This window comes from Oryctolagus cuniculus, chromosome 2 (assembly GCF_964237555.1).
Source record: "Oryctolagus cuniculus chromosome 2, mOryCun1.1, whole genome shotgun sequence".
NCBI classification, from domain to species: Eukaryota; Metazoa; Chordata; class Mammalia; order Lagomorpha; family Leporidae; genus Oryctolagus; species Oryctolagus cuniculus.
In genome coordinates this window covers 60130389-60157829 of record NC_091433.1, presented here as the reverse complement: position 1 = coordinate 60157829, position 27441 = coordinate 60130389, and the positions used below count along the sequence as shown (strand labels likewise).

The 27441-nt window shown below is 36.0% G+C and overlaps 1 long non-coding RNA gene across 1 annotated transcript in view; it reads right to left on the bottom strand.

Annotated features, from left to right (window-relative positions):
* Positions 1–4520: 4520 nt before the first annotated feature.
* Positions 4521–27441, bottom strand: part of LOC138848698 (uncharacterized) — an 86052-nt gene continuing 63131 nt past the window's right edge. Inside the window, exon 3 of the long non-coding RNA XR_011386797.1 lies at positions 4521–5093. This is a non-coding gene — a long non-coding RNA (uncharacterized lncRNA). The remainder of the gene's footprint in view (positions 5094–27441) is intronic.

Sequence of the window (27441 nt, the reverse complement as noted above, 5' to 3'; positions counted from 1 at the left end):
ATGAAATGAAATCAGCATACCAAAGAGTTATCTTTACCTCCATGTTTATTATATCATAATTCAAAAAGCTAAGATATGGAATTAACCCAGAATTTCATCAACTGATGAGTGGATAAGGAAATTGTCACACACACACACACACACACACACACACGTGTGTGTAGGAATACTTCTTAGCTGTTAAAAAGGAACGAAAACCTGTCATTTACAACAAAATGCATGAACTAGAAGCCATTATACTTAATGAAATAAGCCAATACCAAATACAAACACCATATATTTGCCCTGGTCTATGGTAACTAATAAAATACCAAAAAACTGCAATGTATAGGAGTGAAATTGACATTTTGAGATTCAAGGATTGTATATAGCCCTTGTCTCTCCTATTGAGGAACAATGTTTTTACCTTCCTACTTTTTGCAGAACTTTAGTGTAGGGCTAATCTTACAGGTATAAAGTAAACTGGAACTAGATCATTGTAAAATGAAGAGAAGGAATAAGAGAAGGAAGAGGAGGAAGGTGGGAGTGTGGGCAGGAAGGAGGGTGGGGTGAGGTGGCTTAGGGTGGAACATATCACTATGTCCTTAAATTTGCATATATGAAATACATGAAATATGTTCACCTTAAAAATTTAAAAGCATTTAAAGAAAAAAAATCAAGGCTTGGATTAATCTTAATTATATCATAAGACCCCACAAATAAAGCGCTGCATTTTTATTGAAAAAAAAAAAAATACCTGACCTAAAATATCAAGTCACATAATTTTTAAATATTCTTGGAAAAATAAAATACACTTTTTTAAATAAGTGAATGAAGAGTTTGGTTCAGAATGTAATTTTCATCAGAAAATATTTCATTGTATTATTACCAGCATTATAGCACCCTCACCAGAGTGACTAAATAGGGTTTGGATCAGATTTACGTCTGTACCCATTTAAAAATATCCTTACTACCATGTCAGTAAATAAAAAATCATATTGAACATTCTCAAATAATAAATTTCATTAAGATATATTTATTGCTACACTGAGGCAAAAAGGAGACAAAGTAATAAAAATTTAGAATATGCAATTTGATGTTGTATGGGCATTCAAAGGACTTTTTAATTTATATACCAGAAATGTATAGTGGCAGAATGAGAGAGAAGGAGGGATAGAGAGATCAATCAATCTTCTACACACTGGTCCATTCACCAAATGCCTGCAACAGCTAGGACTAGATCAGGCCGAAGTCAGCAGCCAGAACTCCATCCAGGTATTCCAAAGTGTGGCAAGAACCCAAATAACTGAACCATCATAATTTACCTTCACAGATGCTTAATGAGGAAGCTGGAATCGAATTGCAGAATATCCATGAATGGAAACAGGGCCTGTGATATGGGATGCTGGTATCCCAAGCAGCAGCTTAACTCACTTTGCCACAACACTTGCTCCTACAGGCTTCTTTTTGATCTCTAGATCTAAAATATCTAAGTTGAATATGTTGCTTTACATTTTGTCATATGTAAAATTAATACAAGAAAACCACCTGCTTTATGAAATTAATACAATTGTTAAATAACAGATGCAAAGTTTTTGTAAATACCTGGTGTATAACACTCATAAATGTCCTATAGCTATGACAAAATACTGTTATTTAATATTAATAAAAAACACACCAACTCAGGATCACACAATGGTGATAAAGGTAGGATAATTCTGTGCTATACTCTTCAATGCAACTTATTTGTGATCTTCAAGACAATTTCCAACCCAGTCAAAATTATGATGTATTTCCTTCCTTAAGATGTTGTTGGGAGGTTCCCAAGCAGAGCAGGGAGGGAGCATATTGCTCTAGCCGAGGAGAAAATAGTTTTAAAAAGTGCAGATAGTGTCGTCTCAGGGAAGAGTGAGGAAAAAAACAGCAGAGGAAACTTTACCAAAATTAGAGGGACACAGTAGACCTATGTGGAGGGTGTAGGCACCCACAGGTTGGGACTCCAACAGCTGAGAGCCTACACAGCAGTGCCTGAAAGTGAGGTGACCAGACTACATCAGCCCAAGTTACTGGCAAAAAATGGCAGGAAGCGTCTAGAGGGAATGAGGCTTGAAGCCCCATGGGAAAAGTGCACCAGCCAAAATACAGGAGAAGAAAAAAAAAAAAAAAAAAAAAGGATGGGATACATGTTTCTCTCTCCAATACTTTACAAAGGTGACTGTGACAACTCGATAGAGTGGGTGCCATACTGGACATTTGTAACAGCTGCACCAGCTCATGTCTGTGTCCTGCAATCATCAGAGCGGAGACTCCTGACTCTGGTGGGGATAAACAACAAGGGGCTAGGAGTGTGTGACTGTATGAAGCTTCTGAACTGGTTCTGTGAATAAAACTGAGGGCGTGTGGGAGGAATCACAGTGCGGCTGGGAGTTTGCGCAGTCTCAGAGGAGACTCCACAAGTTCCTGGTTACCTGGGAGACCTTGCTGGGGAATCTGAACTTACACTGACAACTGCACAGATCCTCTGTATGGACCTTGGGACAGAGCGGGTGAATATTATGCCCACTGGGGCTAGTGCTCAAGCACTGGTCTCCATTGAGGAGAAAAGCTCAGCTGAGCAGAATATACTTCCCTTCAGATTAAAAAAAAATAAGAGAAGATTTACCACACCAAACCAGGGTGTGTCACCTTAGGCACACCTTTAACACTGGAGAAATGAACAGAGCTCTTTGGCCACACCCACTATAAGCCTCTAGAGATTTACTGAAAGCAAATAGTCCACCCACTTATCTACAGGGTCATAGTACAACAATAAAAGCTGCCACAGGAAATAAAAAGAGAGAGAGAGCGAGAGAGAGAGAGAGAGAGAGTAAACCTACGGGTATCTCCACAAATGCTGAACAACAAATACAACAACCCAATTCTTCTCAAGCTATTCAAAATAACTGTAAGAGAGGGAATCCTCCCAAATTCTTTCTACAAAGCCAGCATCAATTTAATTCCTAAACTGAAAAAGATGCAACAGGGAAAGAGAATTACAGACCAATTTCCTTGATGAACATAGACACAAAATTCCTCAACAAAATTCTAGCCAATAGAATCCAGTTATAATCAAAATGTCCTGATACTGGTACAAAAACAGGGATAGACCAATGGAACAGAATTGAAACACCAGAAATCAATCCAAACATCTACAGCCAACTTATATTTGATCAAGGAGCCAAAACCAATTCCTGGAGCAAGGACAGTCTATTCAATAAATGGTGCTGGGAAAACTGGATCTCCACATGGAGAAGTATGAAGCAAGACCCCTACCTTACACCTTACACAAAAATCCACTCAACGTGGATTAAAGATCTAAATCTATGACTCGACATCATCAAATTATTAGAGAACATTGGAGAAACCCTGCAAGATATAGGCACAGGCAAAGACTTCTTGGAAAAGACCCCGGAGGCACAAGCAGTCCAAGCCAAAATTAACAATTGTGATTACATCACTTTGAGAAGTTTCTGTACTGCAAAAGAAACAGTCAGGAATGTAAAGAGGCAATCAACAGAATGGGAAAAGAATATTTGCAAACTATGCAACAGATAAAGGATTAATAACCAGCATCTACAAAGAGATCAAGAAACTCCACAACATCAAAACAAACAACCCACTTAAGAGATGGGCCAAGGACCTCAATAGACATTTTACAAAAGAGGAAATCCAAACGGCCAACAGACACATGAAAAATGTTCAGGATCACTAGCAATCACGGAAATGCAAATCAAAACCACAATGAGGTTTCACCTCACCCCAGTTAGAATGGCTTACATACAGAAATCAACTAACAATATATGCTAGTGAGGATGTGGGGGAAAAGGCAGACTAATCCACTATTGGTGGGAATACAAACTGATAAAGCCACTATGGAAGCCAGTTTGGAGATTCCTCAGAAACCTGAATATAGCCCTACCATACAACCTAGCCATCCCACTCCTCAGAATTTACCCAAAGGGAATTAAATTGGCAAATAAAAGAGCTGTCTGCAGCTCAATTCACAATAGCTAAGACATAGAATCAACCTAAATGCCTATCAACGGAAGACTATATGGAGAAATTATGGGATACATATTCTATGGAACTACACAGCGGTAAAAAAAAAAATGAAATCTGGTCATTTGCAACAAAATGGAAAACATCACATTGAGTGAAATAAGCCAGTCCCAAAACAAATATCATAAGTTCTCCCTGATCTGTGACAACTAATTGAACACCTAAATGGAAACCTGTAGAAGTGAAACTGACACTATGAGAAAGAAAGCTTACCTCTGAAATTTATATTTATTAAATAAAAGATTTCTAAAAAATTAATAAAGATGTAGTCTTTTGCTGTTTTCTTTTACTACCTAAATTTTTAAAACATGCTTGAAACACTCTTTCAGGATACCTTTATGTATACAAAAGACAAATTGTGAGATAATAATCCAATGAGTTACTACATAACCCTCACTTCATTTTTCTTCCCCCTTAATGGTACTGATACTCATCAAAGAGAACAGATGCTCTATCCTTCAGATATGTTGAAAAAAAATGTTGATAAATTCTCTATTAAATCCCATGTCAGCAGTATTCCAAACATTTCATAAAGCATTTCAAATGTCTTCAATTGGATTCCATAGAGTTTGCTGCCCTGAAATGCATTTTTGTCGACTTGAATTGGGCCTTTAATATATGAAAATAATATTTTCAAAGTTGAATGCAATGTAAACTAAGATATATCATAGTGAAAGATATGTATAAAATATAGCATTAATTGTATTAACAGAGAAAGCATTCTGACATGGTCAAAATTTAAAGTGTCTCTGAACTATCTGTATGCTCATATCCACACATCCTAGTTGGGGAAATTCAATTTACAATACAACATATAAAATATTACAATAGAATTTAAGCTTTCATTAGTTTTATTGTTATCTGAATATACAAAGTGTTTACTATGTTTATAAATTATGAGTGATTCATATTATGATCCCAAACTCTACATTTGAATGTATTTGTTGCATAGCTTTCATTTTATCAGTGCATCACTTACTCATTTTCTGCAAACTCATTTTGGCATTCCAATGTCCCTGTAAAAGAATAAAGAAACAAATGTACATTTATTGTGAAAAGATTTTAAGAAGTAATAATACTATCTAGTATAAGATTCAATCCTTAGGCAGGAAAACAAAAATTTTAGTTTTAAATATTGCTATGATTTCTTAAAAGATTTATTTATTTGAAAGGAATAATAATAGAAATAAATTTGGGGGTGGTGAGAGATCTATCTTCCAATTGCTCTTTCACTCCCCAAATGGTCACAACTGCCAGAGCTAGGCCAGGCTGAAGCTTGGAGCTCAGAACTCCACTGAGGCCTTGCATATGGGTAGCAGGAGCAGAAATACTTGGGACATCTTCCAGAACTTTCCCAGAAGCATTAGCAGGGAGCTGAATGGATAGCAGGGCAGCCAGGACTTGAATTGATGCTCCTATATCAGATGCTACCATCTGAACTAGCAGCTTTAAACTTGAGCACCATAGCTCTGGCCTGATATTGCTATGATTTGACTGTATGCCCCCATAAGAATTAAGTATTATAAATCTAGTTCATATTCATATAGTAATGATGATGGCATTCGTAGATTTCTAAGAAGAGAAAACAAGACCAGAGTTTTCATATTTGTTGTGTTTTGCCATGTAATGCCCTCTGTCAGATTATGGTGCAGCAGGAAGCCCCTCACCAGATGCTAAATAGATGCTGGCATCATACATCTGCCTTCCCAAGCCTCTAGGGCCATGAGCCAATAAATAATAAATTACCAAGTCTTGGGCATTTTGTTAGAGCAACAAACTAACACTAATATATTACCCTATTAAGCACACTGTAAAGTAAGTCAGTGGGTACATCAAACAAGATTCTCTATAGCACCCAATTAACTTGAATTGATTAAAACTATTCAACATTAGTTTCTGAAATAAATTGATAACTGATTAGTTATTATCAACATAAATTCATATTTATTTCAGTGGACAGGAGACATCAATAGAATTTATAAGAATATAGAAATTTACTATCAATTTTATGACAGTCCACAAACAAGAAATAAGACATTTATATAGTAGGTATTTATCTTCCACCCAACACATTTGTAGCCATCTTGATCAGCTGGATCAATTGAAAGAATATTATTATAGAAGGTAATACTGCATTTTTGAAGTATGTCTACTCAGCGCAGAAACAATTTCTTGATATGTTCATTTTTTAGTTCCTTTAACCTATTGGAACCCATTACAAGTTTGATCTCACTATAAAATAGCAAGCATCATCACTTTGGTACTTTGTATATAATGCCAAAGATAGTTTATAAATGACGATAGACTGCTGGAAACTTCAATAAAAGCTTTTGGAAGTTATATTTTTAAAATAGAATATATCAAATGATTTTGAAGGATTTTTCTTAGAGAATTTCCTCTTTGTGGACTCTAAGCAGATGTTAAGAATTGAAGGAGAATTCAAATTGTAGCACAGTGACAGAAAAAGGATCTCTGACTCAGTGATGGAGGAATTACAACATGAAAGCCTAGCAACATTTTACAGAGAGAGGAGGACACTATCTAAAGTATTTTGAATTGTGATATAAACAAGATTTTATTTTTAGCTGTTATTTCAAAGGCAAAATTAGAGGTATCTTCTTTGGCTGATTCACTCTTCAAAATGATCTCAATGGCTGGAACCTGGCCAGGCCAGAACCTGGAGCCTGGAACATCATCCAAGTCTCCCACATGGACTTGCAGGTACCCTGACACTTGGACCATCTTTTGCTGTTTTCTCAGGCTGATTATCAGGGATCTGGATTGGAAAGGAGCAGCTAGGACTTAAACCAGTGCTCATACGGCATGTCAGAATAACAGGATGTGCCTTAACACACTGTACCACAACCCCAAACCCCAAACTTATGTTTTTAAACTTGCCTAACTTCTAAGGATTTTGAACACTAAAACTGTTAAGCATCATGACGAACTTGGGTATACAATCAAAAATGGGAACTGAACAGGAAATCAGTGATATTTTCTATTTAACAGAAAATATAGTATTTAGACATTCAGGGAAGGAAGAGGGATGGAGGTGAGATAACAGAGAGGGAGATGTTGGAGTGGAATTATTGACATATGAAATGACTTAGCATAATATTAAATAATGGAATGGTGGGAAGGTTTCAAAGAGGGAGTTTATAAACACTAATACTTTTGTGAGTGCTTTGTCTAAGAAGTTGTTTACTTTTTTAAATTTTAGAAAGAGAGAAAAAGATAAAGACGGATTCCATCTCTTAATTCACTCCCTATACAAAATGGCTGATATTGGGGGACTTTCACGAATGCTTTGTGTAAAGTTTCACTTTTGTTGTACGTTTTTGGGGTAGGTATTGTGCACTGGGTTAAGCAGCCACTTGGATGCCTCTATCTCATATCAGACTGCCAAGTTTGTGTCCAACTTTTGGCATCAGAGATCTTGATGGAGTTCCAGGTCCTGGCTTCTGCTTGGCCCATCCCTGATTGTTGCAGCCATTTTGGGAATCAGCTAGCAATGGAAAAATCAATATCTATCTCTTACTCTGCTGGTTCTGCTTTCAAATAAATACATCTTTTGAAAAAGATGTTTAAGCAAAAAGTATTTTCTTTTAGAAAAACAAAGTCAATGATGAATCTTTATTTTCCTTGGCCATAATAATGTGGAATACACTTAGTAATTATAAAAGGTACAACACCAATACCTAGGAAAAAAAAATCATGCTATTAAAGGACCTCAATTGAATCTTAGGTACAGGCTTTGTGTTTTCATTAGTGTGGAATGGGCCTTACACCAAACAGATCCAAGATTAAGGGACAGAATATGCCAATTAATGTAAAAGTTTGCATAGCAAAATGGTTTAATTTTGTTCTTTTGAAAAATAGCACTCATACATAATAGTGTGGAATAATAAAACAAGTTCCAAGAAATTTGGGTTTATGTGAATTTTAGGAAAATAGAAAATTGCAGAGTGTATTCATTTGATACAGAAATGGCATGGTAAAGGAAGACTTTGATAAAGCCTTTTATCTGCTAATATGCACATTATCAATCCCCGACCCTCCAAGGAAGTTAACAAAATTCCACAAGCATTCCTGAAAATTGTTGGCTTGACTTGTGCTCTTGATTGGCCTGCTTTTGCTTTGGCTGGACCCCTTCCACCTCTAGGTAACTGTCACTTTGATTTTACTGTGTCTTCAGAATCATACTGTTACAACTGGCCTCATTCCTGTTACAATTATACAAATATTTTAGGACCTTGAAATCACCTGCAGAAAGCTTCCATCAAAATTTCTGTTCTTGTCTGCAGCTCATCTGGGTGTTATAGTTTAGGCACAGAGAGTTTTCTGTGCTTTAATTTTTCATTCAGAATTTTGTAGGTTAAGGGAACTGAGATGTCCGTGCTGTGGGCTATTGTTACTGCTATTGTTAATCATAGATCCTTTTGGACTAGGAAGCGATCAAGATGATTTTTTCCCCAATTTATATGGACTGTGGGCTATTAGAGGTTTTCATCTTCATCATTCTCATCTCTTAGTGACATAAGATTTAACTCAACTGGATGTCTTTGGATACCATCCCAAAAAACTTTATTTGTAGAAATCATTTCTGTATTTTTCATGTTAAAAGTTATTTGTCCATTTTATTTGATTGAAAGGTAGAGAGAGACATATAGCTGGGTGGAGAGATTTCCCATGTGCTGTTTCACTCCCCCATGTCTGCAAGTGCTAGGGATGGACCAAGCCCAAGCCAGGCGGCAGGAGCTCCATCTGGGTCTCCCCTATTGGTTATGAAAACTCAAGTACTTAACTGTCACCTGTTGCTTCCTAGAGTACACATTTGCAGAAATTTGCAATCAGAAGCTGAGTTGGGACTTGATGCCAGACATTCAAACATGGGACGCAAGCCTTCCAAATGGTGTCTTAACCACAGTGTCAAATGCCCTTCCTCCACTGAACGCTTCATAAAGCATCAGACATTTCACCATGCTTTCTCCCCAAGCTTAGCCATAGATTGGATGTTTGCTATGGGTTCAATTTTAGCAAAATTCATGTTGGCATTATAGTGGCTCTTTTATATTGATATCTTAGCTTTCTTAATGTCATACTAGATCTTATACAGACATGTTATATGAACAATTCAGGATCATACTACAGGATTTTGGCTAAGTCTGATAGATGTCATTACATATATATTTATGTAAGTGTGTGTATATATGTGGATATATATATATATCTTTCTATACACACACACATACATATACACCACATACACACACACACACATATATATATATATGTAGAGAGAGAGAAAGAGAGAATTCAAAATCTATGTTTGTCTAATTCAGTTCTAACAGAAGACTTCTCAACAGAAATCTTCCAGGCCAGGAAGGAGTAGGACAAATTAAAAAAAAAAAAAATGGCCAAGCAAGAATACTGTACCATGCAAAGCTATCCTTTAGAAATTAAGGAGGGATGAATAAACCCAACAAAATCTGGCCTACTAGAAATGCTAGAGGTAGTGCTTCCAACTGCATGAGAGATGCCACCAGATGAGAAGAAAGCATTAGAAGGTATGATATCTACTGGTACACAAATATACCAACAAATTCAGAATGCTGTATCATTGTAAAATGATGCATAATCATGCATATTTTAGAATGAAAATTTAAAAACAAGACCATGAGAAATAACTGGTAATATTTTAAGGGATAGGAAATAAAGATGTAAAATGGGATATAAAAGTTCAAACTGTACAGAAAGGGGAATATAGTGCTGAGTATTTTTTTAGTATATTTCCTCCATTTTTGGTTCTTTTCTTGTATATATGATAAATATTGAGTTGCTATCATTTAGAAATAGCTTCTGGAGACCACAAAGCAAAATAACAAGCAAGGAATCAAAGTATATGTCAGGGAATTATGAAGGAGAAGAAGCCACACTCAAAGCAGCCCTGGAAGAGGAAATCGACAAACCGCAAAAAACACAAAACCACATCATCATAACTACAGGACCTGGGAGGGCGGCGTTTGGGCAGGGCTGACCTTTAGAAACTGTATATAAGTGGACCCTCAGACTCTGTAAGCAGAGGTTTCTCAGCCTCTCTCCCCGGTCCGTAGCACCTTGTGCCCGCAGGAGTTTGGCTGAGTAGTCTCTCCCTCTAGATGCTGTAATAAAGAGCTTTAAGGTGTGTACTTGAGTCTTCTGTCTCTTTTGTTGAACCCGTCGTTGGCTTCCTGGCCAGTTGCTAATGATAGGGAAGCTGACAGTATACTACTAGACAAAGTTACTTAAACACAAAGATTTTAAGGGAGGGAAAAAGAGGAAAGAAAACCAGAAAACAAGTTAACAAAGTAGTAGTATTACCATAAGACCTTACCCATGATAATTACCTTAAAGTTATTTTTTTTAAAGATTTTTATTTATCTGAGAGGTAGAGTTACAGACAGTGAGAGGGAGAGACAGAGAGAAAGGTCTTCCTTCCATCTGTTCACTCCCCAGATGACAACGGCCGGAGCTGCACTGATCTGAAGCCAGGAGCCAGGTACTTCTTCCCAGTATCTAATGTGGGCGCAGGGGCCCAAGCACTAGGGCCATCTTCCACTGCCTTCCCAGGACACAGCAGAGAGCTAGATTGGAAGAGGAGCAGCCGGGACGAGAACCAGCATCCATATGGGGTGCCAGCGCCGCAGGCAGATTAACCTACTGCGCCACAGCGCCGGCCCCGACCTTAAATTTAAATGGATTAAATTCTCTAATCAGGAAGTATAGAGCAACTAAATGGATTAAAATAAAAGTCCCAGCTATATGATTACAAGAAACTCACTTTATCTCTATGAACATGCATAGGTGGGAAGTGAAGGGAAGGAAAAAAATATATCCCATACAAATGGAATCCAAAAGAAAGCATGAGTTGGCATACTTAGATAAAATAGACTTTAAATCAAAAGCTATAGGGACTGGCATTGATCTTCCATCTTCTGGTTCATTCCCAAAATTTTTGCAACAGCCAGGGCTGGGCCAGACTGAAACCAGCAGCTTTTTTTAAAAAAAAAAATATTTATTTGAGAGTCAGAGTAATACAGAGAGAGAAGAGACAGAGAAAGAGAGGTCTTCATTCCGCTGGTTCCCCCCCCAGATGGCTGCAACAACTCGAGCTGCGCCGATCCGAAGCCAGAAGCCAGGAGCTTCTTCCAGGTCGCCTACGTGGGTGCAGGGGCCCAAGGACTTGGGCCATCTTCCACTGCTTTCCCAGGCCATGGTAGAGAGCTAGATTGAAAATGGGGCAGCTGGGTCTCGAACCGATGCCCATATGGGATGCTGGTGCTTCAGGCCAGTGCATTAACCTGCTGTGCCACAGTGCCGGCCCCCGAAGCCAGGGGCTTCTTCTGGGTCTCCCATGTGGGAGTGAACCAACAGAAGGAAGGCCTTTCTATCTCTCCTTCTCACTGTCACTCTCTCAAAATAAAATAATAAAAAAAAAAAAAACATTATTCATCGTGATCAAAAGGAACTATCACAGAAACGCAAGGATGCTTCATCATATGCAAATCTATAAACATGATATATCACATCATCAACAGAATGAAGAACAAAAACCATTTGATAATATCCATAGCTGGAGGAAAGACCAGTTTGATAAATTTTAGCACCTCTTTATGATGAAATCTTACAACAGATTTAATTAAGAAACTTTTCAATATAATATAAAGACTATGTGTAGTAAGTCAACAGCTAACACCATACTGAATATAGAATTAAAGATTTCTAAGATCTCTAGAACAAGACAAAGATGCTACACTCACTGTCTTCATTTGTCACAGTATTAGACATCTGAACAAGAGCAAACAGGCAAGAGAAAAATATAAAGTGCGTCCAAATTGGAAAGAAGAAAGCCAAAATGTTACTATTTGTAGATAATAGGATCTCATATTGAGAAAATCTCAAAGTCTTAAACAACAAGCTTAAAACCAGTAAATGAATTAAGTTAACAGAATAAAATTAATATTCAAAAACCAATGGTGGAGCTGGTATTAGTGGTACAGTGTGTTAGGCCACCAATTGCAACACCAGCATCCATAATTAGTGCTCTCATTCAAGTCTCGGCTGCTCTATTTCCAATCCAGCTCTCTGCTAATGTGCTTAAAAGCAGAAGACGGCCCAAGTACTTGGACCACTTCCATTTACTGATCCATTTGGACTTCCTAGATCCTGGCTTCAGTCTGGCCAAACCACATTTGTAGTAGCAATTTAGGGAGTGAACCAGCAGATGGAAGATCTATCACTATGCTTTTTAAATACATAAGTCTTTGTTTTTAAGTGGTGCCTATACACCAACAGTGAATTATATGAAACAAATTAAAAAAAAAAATCAATCCCTTTTCTAATAGCTACAAAAGAAAGGAAGTACCTGGGCATAAATTCAACCAAGAGGCTGATGATCTTCACAAAGAAAACCATGAAACTCTGATGAAAGAAATTTGAGGATGTACACACAAAAATGGAAAGACATCTGTGTTAATGAATTGGAAGAATCAATGTTGTTAACATATCCGTAATGCTGTAAGCACTGCAAATATATTTGAAAACAATGGTACCACATATTTTGTAGTTTTTTTTAACTTTTTGTGGTTCTCATTTGTAATGTGTGTATATATATATATATGTATACATATATATATATACACCATTCTCTGTATACTTTTGAATTTGTAAACTCACTAAAATTTGTGTTCCTAAAATCAGCGTTTACAGTACTTTCATACTCATTTGAACACATATACTGTCTTAGCCCATCTGGGTTACTAAAACAAAATTCCATACCTTGGTAGTTTATAGACACTAGAATTTTATTTCTCACAGTTCTGGAAGGCCAAGAATTCTAAGATAAAGTTGCCATCATATTCATTGTCTCATTTGAACTCTTGTCTAGGCTCAGAGTGTTTTCTTTTGTCCTCACATTGTGGAAGTAGAAAAGTGGTGCCTCCAGGGCCTCTCTTCAAGGGCACTCATCTCCATCCATTTCCTCACCTAAGCAACTCCCATAGCACCACATTCAAATCCATCACCTCTCATATCAGGATTCCAAAATATGAATTTGGAGATGGTACAAACATTCAAATTATAGAATGGGTTAAACAGTGAAAAGTTTAAGCCATCTAATGAGCATAGTCCTATCTGAGGTCAAAAGGGATGCTCTTTTTTTTCATTTAATCTCTCATACGTTAAATAAGTATCCCTTTTCAGATATATGGTGGCTTTTCTATTTAAAATAATCCCTAAATGTGGTTCTGAATTACTATCTTGTATTCTAAAATACAAAAAAGACTGAAATTCTTCGTGAAAACAACATATCATATGGCTATGTTCGGGTAAGAATTAGAATTCTGCTGGCTGTGAGTTCAATATTAGTGAATTATATGTATCAAATGAGGTGACTAAACAGGAACAAATATAAAACAATCATAGGTATTGATTGGTGGACAAAAATGTGATCAGAGTCGACAGAAGCCTAGCACTGTATTTTACGTAGAGCATTGCTTAGGAATTCAGCAGTTCATTGCTCATGGCAAGTATATAGAATGAGAAATACGAAATGAGAGGACTAAGAATTATACAATATACCTTTATGTTTGTACAATTATCAAAGTAATGAAAAAGGAAAAATGAGAATAAAAGGTCCTCTAAGAACTTACTATGTGACAAGGTTTCTACAAAGCATAAAAGAAATGCTAATTCATAAATTTTAAGTGACAAGATTACAGACAGAAATTATCTAAACATCAAGTAACTCAAAGGCCAAATATAGCATGTAGGGAACACAGCAGGGATTGGAGGTGTTTTTTAATGTCTTCAGAACTTGTATAATTTTTTATAATATTGTGTAATCAATTGTTTAATTTTAGACACACCCACTTTGGAGGCGAAATTTTCACTAAATTCTTTTCCAACCTCTCTCCTAACTGGCCCTGTGTATTCTTTTCATAGTAATAAAAAATATATCTTTCATTGTGTTTCAACTTGTATCCTACATTGAAATCCTATTTGAATCTTCTTATTTTAATCTGTTTCCTAACTTATCAATTCTTAATACCAATCTGAGTTATTTTCTCTACTTTCTCTTTCAAAAATCAAATTCTGCAGCTGCTTATAATTCCTCTGCAGGTGCCTCTGATAGATAATTATTCCCTATGGGTTTCTAGTACAATTCCAACAGGCTCATTTATCACATACAATTACATCTATTCTACTTTTAAAATGTTTTTTGTTTTGTTTTGCTTCTGGTAGTCTTACAAGAAACACCATTATATCAATTTTCTGCTAACATCTGTGGATAAAAAGCATTAAAATACAAAAGAAATGTCTTCAGGGTGTAGCTCAACATTATGTTTCTTTCTTCACTGTCTAAATAGCACTATATTCACTTTATTGTCTTAAAATTTTGGAGAAAAAAGAAACAAAGCTTATTTTACCATGTTAAAATTTAAAAGAGTGTGATTTTTTATTAAGGACTTAAGGTTAGCATGAGAAGACAAAGAATAGTGATTTATTGTACAAAGTTATCATAATAAAAAGCAGCAATAGTCTTAGTCTTTTTTTAAGCATAAGAAAAGCAATACAATAAACCCCTTTGCAAATTCATTTCCATTAGGCATGCTATGTGTATGTATGTTGTGGTTAAAATCTTGGATAGGAGAAACAGGAACAGATTATGCTTTTCTGGGCATCTATGTCAGGTTTTATGTTAACTAAGGCTTTAAAGAAGTGGCAACTGTTTTAGTTTAATATACATATGTAGAAATCTTTATAAATTAGTTTGTAATCATTGCCTTTTGCATCACAAACTAGCATATGCTATTTTAATTCATCAGAAAGCAATGTTTCTTGTAAAAATGAATTGATTAAAATAGCTGATTCCAATAACAGAATAGCAATGTATTTTTCCTTTTAAAATTTTATTTATTTATTTGAGAGGTAGAGTTACAGACAATGAGAAGGAGAGAAAGGTCTTCCATCCGCTGATTCACTCCCCAAAGGGCCGCAATGGCTGGAGCTGAGCTTACCCAAAGCCAGGAGCTTTTTCCGGGTCTCCTATGCAGGTGCATGAGCCCAAGCACTTGGGCCATCTTCCACTGCTTTCCCAGCCCATAGCAGAGAGCAGGATCAGAGTAGAGCAGCCAGGACTAGAACCGATGCCCATATGGGATGCCAGCACCACAGACGGGGGATTAACCTACTGTGCCACAGTGCTGGCCCTGCAAAGTAGATTTTAGAGATATGTAGATGGATCAGAAATTTTCTATCAAAATATAGTGAGAATTAGGATTAGAAATATAATTTTCTTTATATCAGAATGGCAAAGCGAGGGCATGTAGGTATAAAAGTAAAAACAAGTTGAGCTGAATGTGTAAGTTCAGAAAAAAATGGAGAGTGATACTCTACTGCTGTCTTTGGAGAAGTATTTCTAAGAACAATTCTAAGAATCCATAAAGAAATTTGACATTTGGATGTTGAAAATTAAGACAAGTGTATTATTCCAAGATATTCTAGAGCTAAATTTTACTATATCCAAGCGTTTTGATTAACTGGAGGAGAGGGAAGCATTGAGGAATCATTTGGTTTATAAGACTTTTTAGTTTCAAGACAGAAGGAAAAACATGATATTTTTTGTGAAAATTCCTGGTGTGCATGGGTGAAGGGCAGCTTTAGAGAAAAAAGAAATCCGAGTGTGATTCCCCTGCCCTCACCTCGCGCCAAAGCAACTCTTCTGGAGTTCAGGATGAACCCACAGAGATTGCAGTGAGAGACGATTGAAATCCTTTTGATGAACGATGCTGTAGAACCACAAAGGGACAAGAGACCCCTTAAGTCTCTATTGCAACAGAATGTAGCAACACAGCATTTTATCTACTTGTGGACAGACTATAGGTCAGATTCATCATTTCAAAATTTGGGAGAATATAGAGATACCATCTTGGTGAAACTAGTACTGTCAGATTAATCACTTTATCAGTGAGTGAGATAAAACGCCTTGAACAGATGTAAATTAAAGTAACAAAGAGTGCAGCAAAACTAATGAAACTATTCACAGTTACCATTCTGTTTCCAGAACTCATGTGACAAATATCCTGTACACAGTCAAACCATGGCCGCCAAGACCAGGGGACACAGAGCTGACATGCAGATGACTTCCTACACTAAAGAGTCGTTAGTCGTTTGAGGAATTATTGAAGCTTCACAGTTAATATGCTAACCAATAAGTAATTTATCAAGCATAAGTCATCTGGTATCTATATAAGTAAAAGACTTGTTGACCTGAGGGACAAATTTAAAAATCCCATATTATTAGAAAGTCTCAAGAAACCCAGGCATTAAAATGCTTTGTTTTCATGACCTAATCCACATTGCTGATAGAGTGGTAGAAGTAAACAAAAACAAGCACAAAGAGCATACCAACACAGGTTAAAAACTAGGAAGCAAGGATTTAACTTTGTTTCTCATAATTTTTTTTAAAAAGCATACAATTTCATATCTTTTGTGACTTAACCACCTATCTACTTTGTTACTTGCTTCCCACTTATTTTCTTAATCATTTTCTTAAACATTTTCCATTTCCTTAAATGACAACACAATTTAATATATAAATAAATTTTAATTGATGATTTTGTACATTCAGGTTCACACTCATTTAAAGAATTTATTAATGGTTATTTTTCAAAGTATATATATATATTTATATATGTATATAAAAATATATATTTATATATTTTATTCTATCCCCTAATACTAAAGATCCATAGTCATCTAACGTGGATATTGCAAAGTTAACATTGTTACCCAGTAATAACTTCCAAAAATGTTAGTTCATTTTCACAAGTGATGAAAGAAATCAAATTGTATGAAGTTCATAATCATTATTTAGCACATTATAATTGCTTTAATAAATAAATCAGTGTTAGGAAGCAAAATTGGCTAAACACTTTAAAAAGGTGACATTAAATTAACCATATTCAGCAACCCACAAAATCATTTGAAAAGCAGGTGATCCATTGTTGCATTTTCCGAAAATATACAATAAATATTTTTGTATGAAAGAAAATTGAAATAATTGCCAGTATTAATAGAAATAACATCTGCTGAGAATTCATTGAAGAGAAAAATGATTTTTTCAAACATTATTCTTACTACTTTAAAAGTAGACAGTCCAAGATAATATTACTATGAATATACTAACAAGAAATATTCTAGATAAGCTATAAAGTCATAATATAAGAAACATTAGAGATTTTAGATGTTAAGAAACTTGAATAAACTGAAATTCATAAATAACACACAGCTTCAACCACTGAGGAATGGAAGAACAAATCTTCCGTCGATTGAGACAAGGGACATCAAGATTAACTGTAATAATTTTTTTAATTATTGCATGTGGGCTTATGTGATAAATTAGTACCTATATGGAAATAGATAGCCTGTCCCTACCCATCAATCCTTTCTCACTGAGCCATCACTGTGTAAATGGGATAAGGTGAGGATTGAGGTCTACGGCCATACCACCCTGAACGTGCCCGATCTCGTCTGATCTCGGAAGCTAAGCAGGGTCGGGCCTGGTTAGTAGATGGATGGGAGGATTGAATAGGAAAATGAAGTGATCCCTGTAGTCCTTTCTCGAGGGCCACAATTCCCTCCACAAAGAACATCGGAAGCCACAGATGGCATGGAGCAGAGGACTAGAGCAGAGCCAAGTCATCTACAGGTCCTAGAGAATTCACCTGGTACCAAGCAGAGTCAAAGTGGAACAGCAGACTTCGTCAAGTGTACTGCAGCCTCTGAAGGTCAGATCAGGCCAGAGGGTAGACATGGATATCAGAAGAGTCACAGCTTCAGGTTGGAGAGCAAAGAGAAATACCTAGTGATCAAAGCTGGCATCTCAGTAAGTTGGCTATAAAGCAGAATGAAAATTACCATGGTTCAGAAAATCTGAACCTCTCTTCATCTGTTTCTTTCTAGACCTAATGGAGAATATTTGACAAATAAAGGTGTATAGATTTAAGGTGTGCAATGCAATGACTGGAGGTTATCTATAGATAGATACAGACACACACAGTGAAATGAATACCACAATCAAGGGAATTAATGTATTTGTTTCAGATAGTTAACATTGCATCTTTGTTCTTACTTGAAAACATTTAAGATCTACTTCCTGAAAATTTCAAGGACACAAGATAGTTATCTGTAATCACCATACTCTACATTATAAACTTATTCATCTTTAACTGAAAGTTTGCTCTTTTGACCAACATCCTCCCATTATCCTCCTCCTCTAACCCCTGGGCAAACATAATTCTACTTTGTGCCTGAAGAGTTAAACTATGCAAATCTGAAAGTAAAATGTGATTCTGAATGTTAGAGGAAAAGCAAGGAGGCTGGAATGGCTAAGATGTAGTACAGAGTGGGCAGGATTGGTATGAGAGGCAGTCAAAGATTACAGTCTAGACTGTATAGAATTATACAGGTCTTTCTCTTACTAGAAAACAGTGTTATGCTACATTAAAAACCATATGTGTGCTCATATGAGTATCTTGAAACCCGATTCCCAGGCTGGGTTTTTGTGTTAAATATGGAATACAGAACAGAGTACCTAATTTTTAATTTATTTGGAATGGGTTATACACAAATTATAACTTACAGTCCTGTAAAGTAAAAGATTTCCCTCATAAGAAAATATATTTTCAGGCTACTGATAATCGAGTCACGTCAACATATAAGGATTAAATACATCTAAGGATGAATTATTTGATTAACTTTTAGTATAAGACACGTGTATGTGTATATATGTAAAAATTTGTATAGCTAGCTAGCTCGATAGATAAGAGTTTTAGAAAAAAAAGGGAACCAAGCCCATTAGCAACTTTTAGTAAGTGTTCAATAGTGAAATGTAGGGGCCAGCATTGTGGCGTAGCAGGTTAACGCCCTGGCCTGAAGCACTGGCATCCCATATGGGCGCCGGTTCTAGTCCTGGCTGCTCCTCTCCTGATCCAGCTCTCTACTATGGCCTGGGAAAGCAGAAGATGGTCCAAATCCTTGGGCCCCTGCACCCACGTGGGAGACCCGGAAGAAGCTTCTGGCTCCTGGCTTTGGATTGGCCCAGCTCTGGCCGTTGTGGCCAATTGGGGAGTGAACCATCGGATGGAAGACCTCTCTCACTCTCTCTGCCTCTCCTCTCTATTAACTCTGACTTTTGCATAAATAAATAAAATCTTAAAGAAATGAATCTTAAAAAATATTGAAATGTAAAACAGCAATAAAATAATTTCCTGTCAAATTTTTCATAAGCACTAGGGATTGATAGAATATGGATTAATACATGTTTTAGGAATTATAACTGAGTACAGTTGTTAAATGATTTAAAAAGTCAAGAACTTTTTGGAAAAATAAATGAACACTCAGTGTCCAAATATGATATGAATTTGCATTTGAAATTTTTGTTCTAATAAATAATTATGATTTTTCATATCTAGAATCTGTATGTCCAAGATGATTCTGATATATCTGACTACTTTCATTTGAAATAAATCTATAGAAATTTTTGATAAGAAAGCTTTCTTTCATGCAATTTATTGGTCCTATAGCATTTCATTTTCTAATGAAAATGTTTTCAGTTTTTAAAATTCATTTGTAACATATTCAGTGTGGCTTGTAGATACAATTCTAAGAACATAAGAATATTCCCTTCTGACCCTCCTTCCTCCTCCCTTTCTTTAGTTTGAGGTAACATGTTAAATTTTATTACAGTAAAAGTGCCTAATACTTCCCTACAACTCTCCCTTCATTCATTCTACATTGTGATAGGTTCAGGGTAAACAAACATGGGCCAGGTCTCTTCCCTTTTTAACTTTCATCATGTTATCTACACTTCAGAATTAAAATTCTTATTTATTTGCAAATCTCCTACTTTCCATTACAAAAAATACCTAAATATTGCAGCATTAGATCACAAGGATAGTCATTATACATTAGACTATATCACAAAATGATGAGAATTTAAATCTGCTATATAAGAAGTACAATTCTCCCTTCTATTCCCCTTAAAATGTAACTAGTGGCATAGATACCTTTTCTCCAGGCTGCACTATCATGAGACATCAAAATCTACCAGTCACAGGCTTAGGCTCTTTTATCATCTACATTGGATCTTCCTACATCACTAGGATAGTATCTCAATACTTCCTTATTCCTAGTGCATTCAGTTATGTCAGGCTTATACTTACTCTGTTTTCTGCTTTGAACACTAGGCTCCTAATAATGCTTTTGTTGAGTGAGGGTTTTTATTATCATTTTTAAGGCAATGCAGTGCACTGATTGTGAGCATGCCTCTATATTCAGACTGCCTGGACTTGAATCCATTTTCCAATTATATGATTTTAGATTCTTAGATTAATATTTTCATGCTTGAATTTCCTTATGGAGATATTAATGCCATCTAAGAATTGAGAGAAGCAGTTCATGTAAAATACTTTGAATAATGCTGGTGCTTAGTTGGAATGCATATCAGTTGCCATTGTGAGGATGATCTTTTAATAAAATACACAAAGATCTAGAAAATAAAAAGCATTGCCAAATGTTAGTTACACCTTTGATGACCATGACTCCCATTGATTACAATGTTACAGTAATTTGGTGTCAGAAAAATACATTTCGGGGCCAGTGCTGTGGCGTAGTGGATAAAGCCACCACCTGCACTTTCGGCATCCCGTATGGGCTACGGTTCTAGTCCCACCTGCTCCACTTCCAATCCAGCTCCACTTCCAATCTAGCTCCATTTCCAATCCAGCTCTCTGCCATGCCTGGGAAAACAGTGGAAGATGGCCCAGGTCCTTGGGCCCCTGAACCCACGTGGGAGACCCATAAGAAGCTCCTGGCTTTGGATCAGCACAGCTCTGGCCATTGTGGCCAATGGGAGAGTGAACCAGCAGGTGGAAGACCGTCCTCCCCCCGCCCCCCCGCCTCTCATTCTCTATCTCTGTAACCCTGACTTTCAAATAAATAAGTAAATCTTTAAAAAAAAATACATTTCAGCAACCAAAAAAAAAGTTCCAAACAATTTGAGTTCCTTACTTGTTCCTTTGAATAGCATATAGGGCATACATTAACCAATTTATTCTCTCAGATTACCAGGTATTTAAATCATTTCTAAAGGCAAGCATTTGGCATAGTGGTTAAGATTCTGCATCAGACTGCCTGGGTTTGAGTCCTGACTCCACATCTAATCCCAGCTTCTTGATAATGCACACCCTAGGAGTCAAAGTGATTACCTAATTATTTCAGTACCTGAGACCCACATGAGAGAACTGGATTGAGTTCCTGGATATAGAATTTGCCCTGGACAAGTTCAAGCTGTTGTAGGCATTTGGGAAGTACATCATGAGACAGAAGATATCTCTCCTTCCTCTCTTTGTCACTCTGCTTTTCAATTAAGTTATTTCTGCATGTGTGCTCTTAAAGACAAAATTCAATATATATTATGCCTACCTACTAATACAATAAAAAGATTCCTAGAAATCAAACTGTATCTTTTGATAACATTGTAATATATAAATTTAAGACTTAGAAAAAATAGTATTAGTACAATCAAGTCAACAGTAATAGTAATGGCTGAAATGTATTATATACATAATTTTTATTGACTAAAATATTAAAGGATCAAATCCAGAATTAATTTGATCTGAAAAATTTTCACCAACAGAAATTCTACTTGATTCAAGTTAAACTACAAAGAAATGTACAATGCAATATTTTACAAAAATTTATATGTTCTGAATATTAAATACTTTAGACTTTCACAAAATTAGTTTATCCTTATGATTATTCCAGTACACACACAAGACCACAGAAGTAACTTGGAAACATTAAAATGGTACTATTGGAAACAAAAGAGAATCAAGGTTAATAATATCACTGAGGAAAACAGATCTTCCATAAAAAATGTGTTTCATCAATTATGCTCACAGTATAAGTTTGTATTTATAATCAATACCAAGAAGAATGACTGGAACCAAAATGGAAGGGCAGGTAAAATGACAAATTCAAAACCACTTCACACTCAAATTATTGAGGAAAGAAAAAGTATTCACGGCCCCTTGAAAGGGACCGTGCCCTGCTCCCTGCTAGGAAGCAAGGCTCTGCGTCTGACAGCACAGGAACATGAAAGTCAGAGCGACAGGATGAGATTGTTTTTTCATCTCATTTTACCTTTACTGATATATTGATTTATATTCCTCTAAAATTCATAGTTTGAAGTTCTAACACTCATTCTTACTGTATTCAGAAATAGGACCTTTAGGGAGATAGCTGAGGATAATTGAGGCCACACGAATTAGGCCTTAATTCAACAGGAGTGGTGTCCTTATAAGAAGGGAAACATGAAAAATCACCTCCTTCTCCTCCTTCCTTTGAGGATACAACATGAAGGTGGCTGTCTAGTAGGCAGGAAGAAGGGCCTCAAACCAACTCTGCTGGCACCTTGATCTTGGATTTTCAGACTCCCTAACTGTGGGAAAATAAATTTACAATATTTAAGCTACTTAGTCTATAGCGTTTCATTATGGCAGCCCAAGCAGATTAATACATCATTCTAAGACTTCGTTAATTTCTTGCAAAAACATACATTTGTATTCGTTTATAAATGAAACATTTTTCATTGCAATTGCTTCATCTTTATTATAGTTCATACAGCAAACTGCACTTTTCCAATATTCTTGCTTAGTATTTTTGTAAAACTTGGGGTCCAAAAGTAAGCCTCAAAATCTGTAGAAGAGTAGGTATATTGAGATGCTGTAGTATAAACCTATAGCACAGACTCTCATCCCACTAAGTTTCATAGGCAAAATTAAAAGATTCGAATTTTATGACAAAGAAGAGAGAAGTGATTTAATGTCACTAAGGCTTTAAGGGAGACAAATAAAAAAAATGAAAGCAAATGTGTAGGCAAAATGAACTTTGATTTAAATATAATTATATTATAATCCTATATATAGGAATATTTAGGTAGTATAAGAATCTATATCATTAGAAAAGGATGTTCTATCTTTGTGATAGAAAATCCAATGAAAAGAAAGCAGAATCTTAATAGAAAAATAGCTGTTGTAAGCAAGAATCATTCAAAACCAAAACTTTCCTAGTATCGAATTTTGAAGGGAAAGTATCAATCTACTAAGCAAAAATTGTCTTAAAGGTTGAGGCAGAAAATACTGAAGTAACAATATGATTAGTTCTAAACAACTATATGGCCATGATACATTATTAATTATCAAAGTCCATGTGTTTTCAAAACACTTTGAAAAAATTATAAACAGAATAGATGTTTTAGAATTATCTTTAAAATACATAGAAAAATTAAATGAAATAGGCATTATAGCTTTGGGGGTTTTGTCAAGTATAATTTAGTCTAAATGTGCTTTTTGCTTTTGGTCCTTAAGTCTGAGAATTTGTGCAAAACAAAGTTGAGTTGCATACTTTCAATGCTTCCACCAAAAATAAAACTTTTAAAAGAATCTAAGTTTTCTGTTACTAAATTCTAGAAGTAGTGTGCTCCCTGGATATTCATATGAGTGACAATGAACAGGATAATGGACAATGTCTTCAACAGCAGCTTATCAGCAATGCTAGAAGCATTCTTCATAAGCTCACTTATTGAATCTACCCTTAATACAAGCCAAAGGCATAATATTAAAAATAGTATGATGAAGGTATTTCTGCAGGAATTTCAGCAGAGATCTGAGCCACTCAGGTAAGCATTTTGATAATTCAACTTGATAATATAGTAGAATTTACACTAATTTGAGATATGATGGATAGCAGAAGGCTTTTGCTCAGGCTATCCTTCTTGAATATCAGCTTTCTCCTTTGCATGAAGAAAAATAACTTCACATTTGAACTTTTTGACACAAGTCAGGAGCATGGGGGTTCTGGGTACCTCCACTAGTGGCATTTTTTAAAAATTTTTTGGAGTAGAGATTGAGTAGAAAGACTTATATTCCACAAATATAATACCACAGAGATGGCCAGAAATCTCTCCATCAGTTTTAGATCACTATGAAATGTGTCCAGCTGAGATCACAACGCAAACACATCATTTATGAACCCGAAATATAGCTCACACAATTCTTTTTTTCTACCTACAAAACTGCATTTTCCTTCTCAAATTCCATGTCTTGTTTGCAAGCCATCATCCAAATAAGTACTCTTGACAGAATCATGATTCCTATAGTTTTCACTTCTGTACCCCACTTTCACACTCTACTTCTTAAGAAATAAATTTGATGGAACTTCAATATTAAGAATATTTTTATGATTTGTCTTTTCTCACTCATATAATCTTCATTGGACCTTCAGTTTTATTTTTACCATAAATTACATAAATGATTATGTATTTTCATTCTACTTCCCTCCTATCTATGCTCCATCTCGCCAACAGATCTTTTTAACATATAAATCACTGGGGCTAGTGCTGTGGCACAGCAGGTTAATCCTCCGCCTGCAACACCAGCATCCCATATGGGCGCCAGTTCTAGTTCTGGCTGCTCCTCTTTGAGTCCAGCTCTCTGCTATAGCCTAGGGAAGCAGTAGAAGAGGCTCCAAGAACTTGGGCCCTTGCAGTTGCAGGGGAGACTAGGAAGAATCTCCTGGCTTCGGATCGTCTCAGATCCAGCTATTGGGGCCATCTGGGGAGTGAACCAGCAGATGGAAGACCTTTCTCTCTGTCTCTCCAACTCTTGTAACTGCTTCTCAAATAAATAAGATCTTAGAAAATGATATAAATCATTTATTGCTCTCACGAAGATAAACTCATTGATATGTTACCCTCAGCCATCAAGAAAATCTATAAAGTCTAGCATTCATGAACTGAATGATATCTGCTGCCTCCAGTCTCCAACTTCACCTACAGATAACTTAAATGTCAAGACCGAAGCTATACAAGCTGTGGCCTCAGCTTGTCCATGTTCTATTTATCCTTACATACATACTGTCCCTTGTCTTTCCAGAAAGTCCCTCTAAGTTAAGGATAATTCCCACAGAGTTCTGTGAGAAATGCTTTTCTTGAAAAAAAAAAAAATCAGATATGTCAGATTGAGTCAACCGCTGCATGGTTAAAGTACACGTAAATGAAGTACTGCCAATTGGGTGATTGTTTTGGTAAGATTAGGAACATTCCACAGGTGGACACATGAGGAAGGAGAATCGAGTTTGAATAAGATGAGTTATATACCCATATGGCAGGCAGAGTGGGGCTGAAGCCAGTAAGGAGATGAGATTTCAGAAGAAAGCTACTGCAGGTTACATCAGTGGGGACTAAACAGTTTGTACATTTTAATATGGTAGAATCCAGAGATTGAGGAAGATTTTAAACAAAGCTGATTGTCAACAAACTGATAACATAAAGGCCCATGCTTCATCTAATATCCTAATTTTTTTACTTGTGATTTTATGTGTTTTAACTTAAAAATAAGCTATAAAAATGTATAAGGTTCAGAACCTGAAAACCTTTATAAAAGCATTAAACGCAACACAAAAATATTGATGCCTCATTTCTGTGGAACCTTATAAATGGTTCCTTGGGACAACTGCACATTGGCTTGGAATAACAAATTCCTTGGAGTGAAACAGGTATAGTTTCCTGTTCATGTTTACATGGAAGTAGTAGGGAAATTTCTGATTAAATTGTTTATGATTGAAAGATTTCTTTGAAGATAATTAAAGCAAAATAGAATCAGGACATCTATCCTTTTGAATAAATGTGGGAGTGTCTAGGAGTTTCTTTCAACTTGTGTTTTCCAAATTTATATATTATTCTATGTAACAAATACACATCATATTTATAAGTATAGTCCTCTACTAGTATCTGTAGAGAATTGGTTCCAGGACACTCAGTTACTAAAATCCCTGGATTATCAAAGTTCTTATATTAAATGTCATAGGACATAAATAGAACCTATGCACATCTTCCCATATACTTTAAATCAGCTCTAGGTTACTTATAATGTATAATATGTGTAGGTACAGCTTTTTGTTGTTGTTGTTACTTTAATTCTATGTTTGGTTGACTGCAGATGTAGAACCCAAGGATAGAGTGGCCAACTGAAAACTTTATGAATCATTTTTCTTTGTGTTTCTATATATTATACATTTTTCTTTATAATTCTAGAAATAGTTAAAGCCCTTGCCAGGAAGGATCCTCCTTTCAATGTTAAGATAAATAGCAACAATAGTAATATAGCAACTATAATAGCAATTATTCAATACTCATTCTGTGCTTTATTATCTTTTGTGTAATAAACATTTTTATCCTATGAATTATAAGTCCCTTCAGAGAAAACAACTTGCTTATCTTTGTACAGCAAGAAGAGCTGGTGCTCTCAAAATCCATTTCACATCAATTCTAAAGCCTAATCTTTTTCCACTAATCCAGCAGATCACTCAATTTAAAAATAATTCTATTGAAGTATGTTGGCACTAAAGAAAATCAGGATACCGATTTTGGACATTCTGATGTTTATCTTCCAAGAAGGAATCGGCACATTGTGAACTACTTGGTTATTGACAAAAGCTGAACTCTAGAGACTACACTGAAGTTTTCCATCCTGGATGGGCTTCCTTCTCATTTCATGTTGTTACAGATTCCTTGCAACAAAATTAAAAGTCACACTTTTTTGTAATGGGACTTTACTGTGCATAGGTAAGGAAATGCTATTAAAATGACAAAAATCTGGACTATTGATGTCAGAAGGATCAAAATTTAATCTTGCCTTTATTTACCAGCATTGTAACAATAGCTCATTTATAAGCCTACTTTTCACTACCTATTAAATGAGAATATTGATATTATTGTGATCCTGGAGGCCAGTGTGGTACTGCTGGTTAAGACAGCTGCTTATGATGCAGGCATCCCATCTCCTAGTGGTGATTTGAGTCCCAGCCACACTGCTTTGAGTCCAGCTTTCTGCTAATGCACCTTGGAAGATAATAGAAAATGTCCCAAGTACTAGGTCCCCAGTGACCCACACGGAAGATTCAATATTCATGGCTCCTGGCTTCAGCCTGGCCCAGAACTGGCTATTGTGCCCACGGGAGGTTGAACCAGCAGATGAAAGATCTTCCTCCCTCCCTCCCTCCCCCTTCTCCTCCTTTCATTGCTTCTTTTTTCCCTCCCTCCCTTTCCCCCTCCCTCTCTGTTGCTCTGCCTGTCAAATAAGTGGATGAATAAATCTTTATATATATAGGATTGTAATTACTTCTTCATAAAGTGTTTAAAAAACATGAAGGATGGAAAATACTAACATTTTACTTTTATATATTTGAAAGACTGAGTTT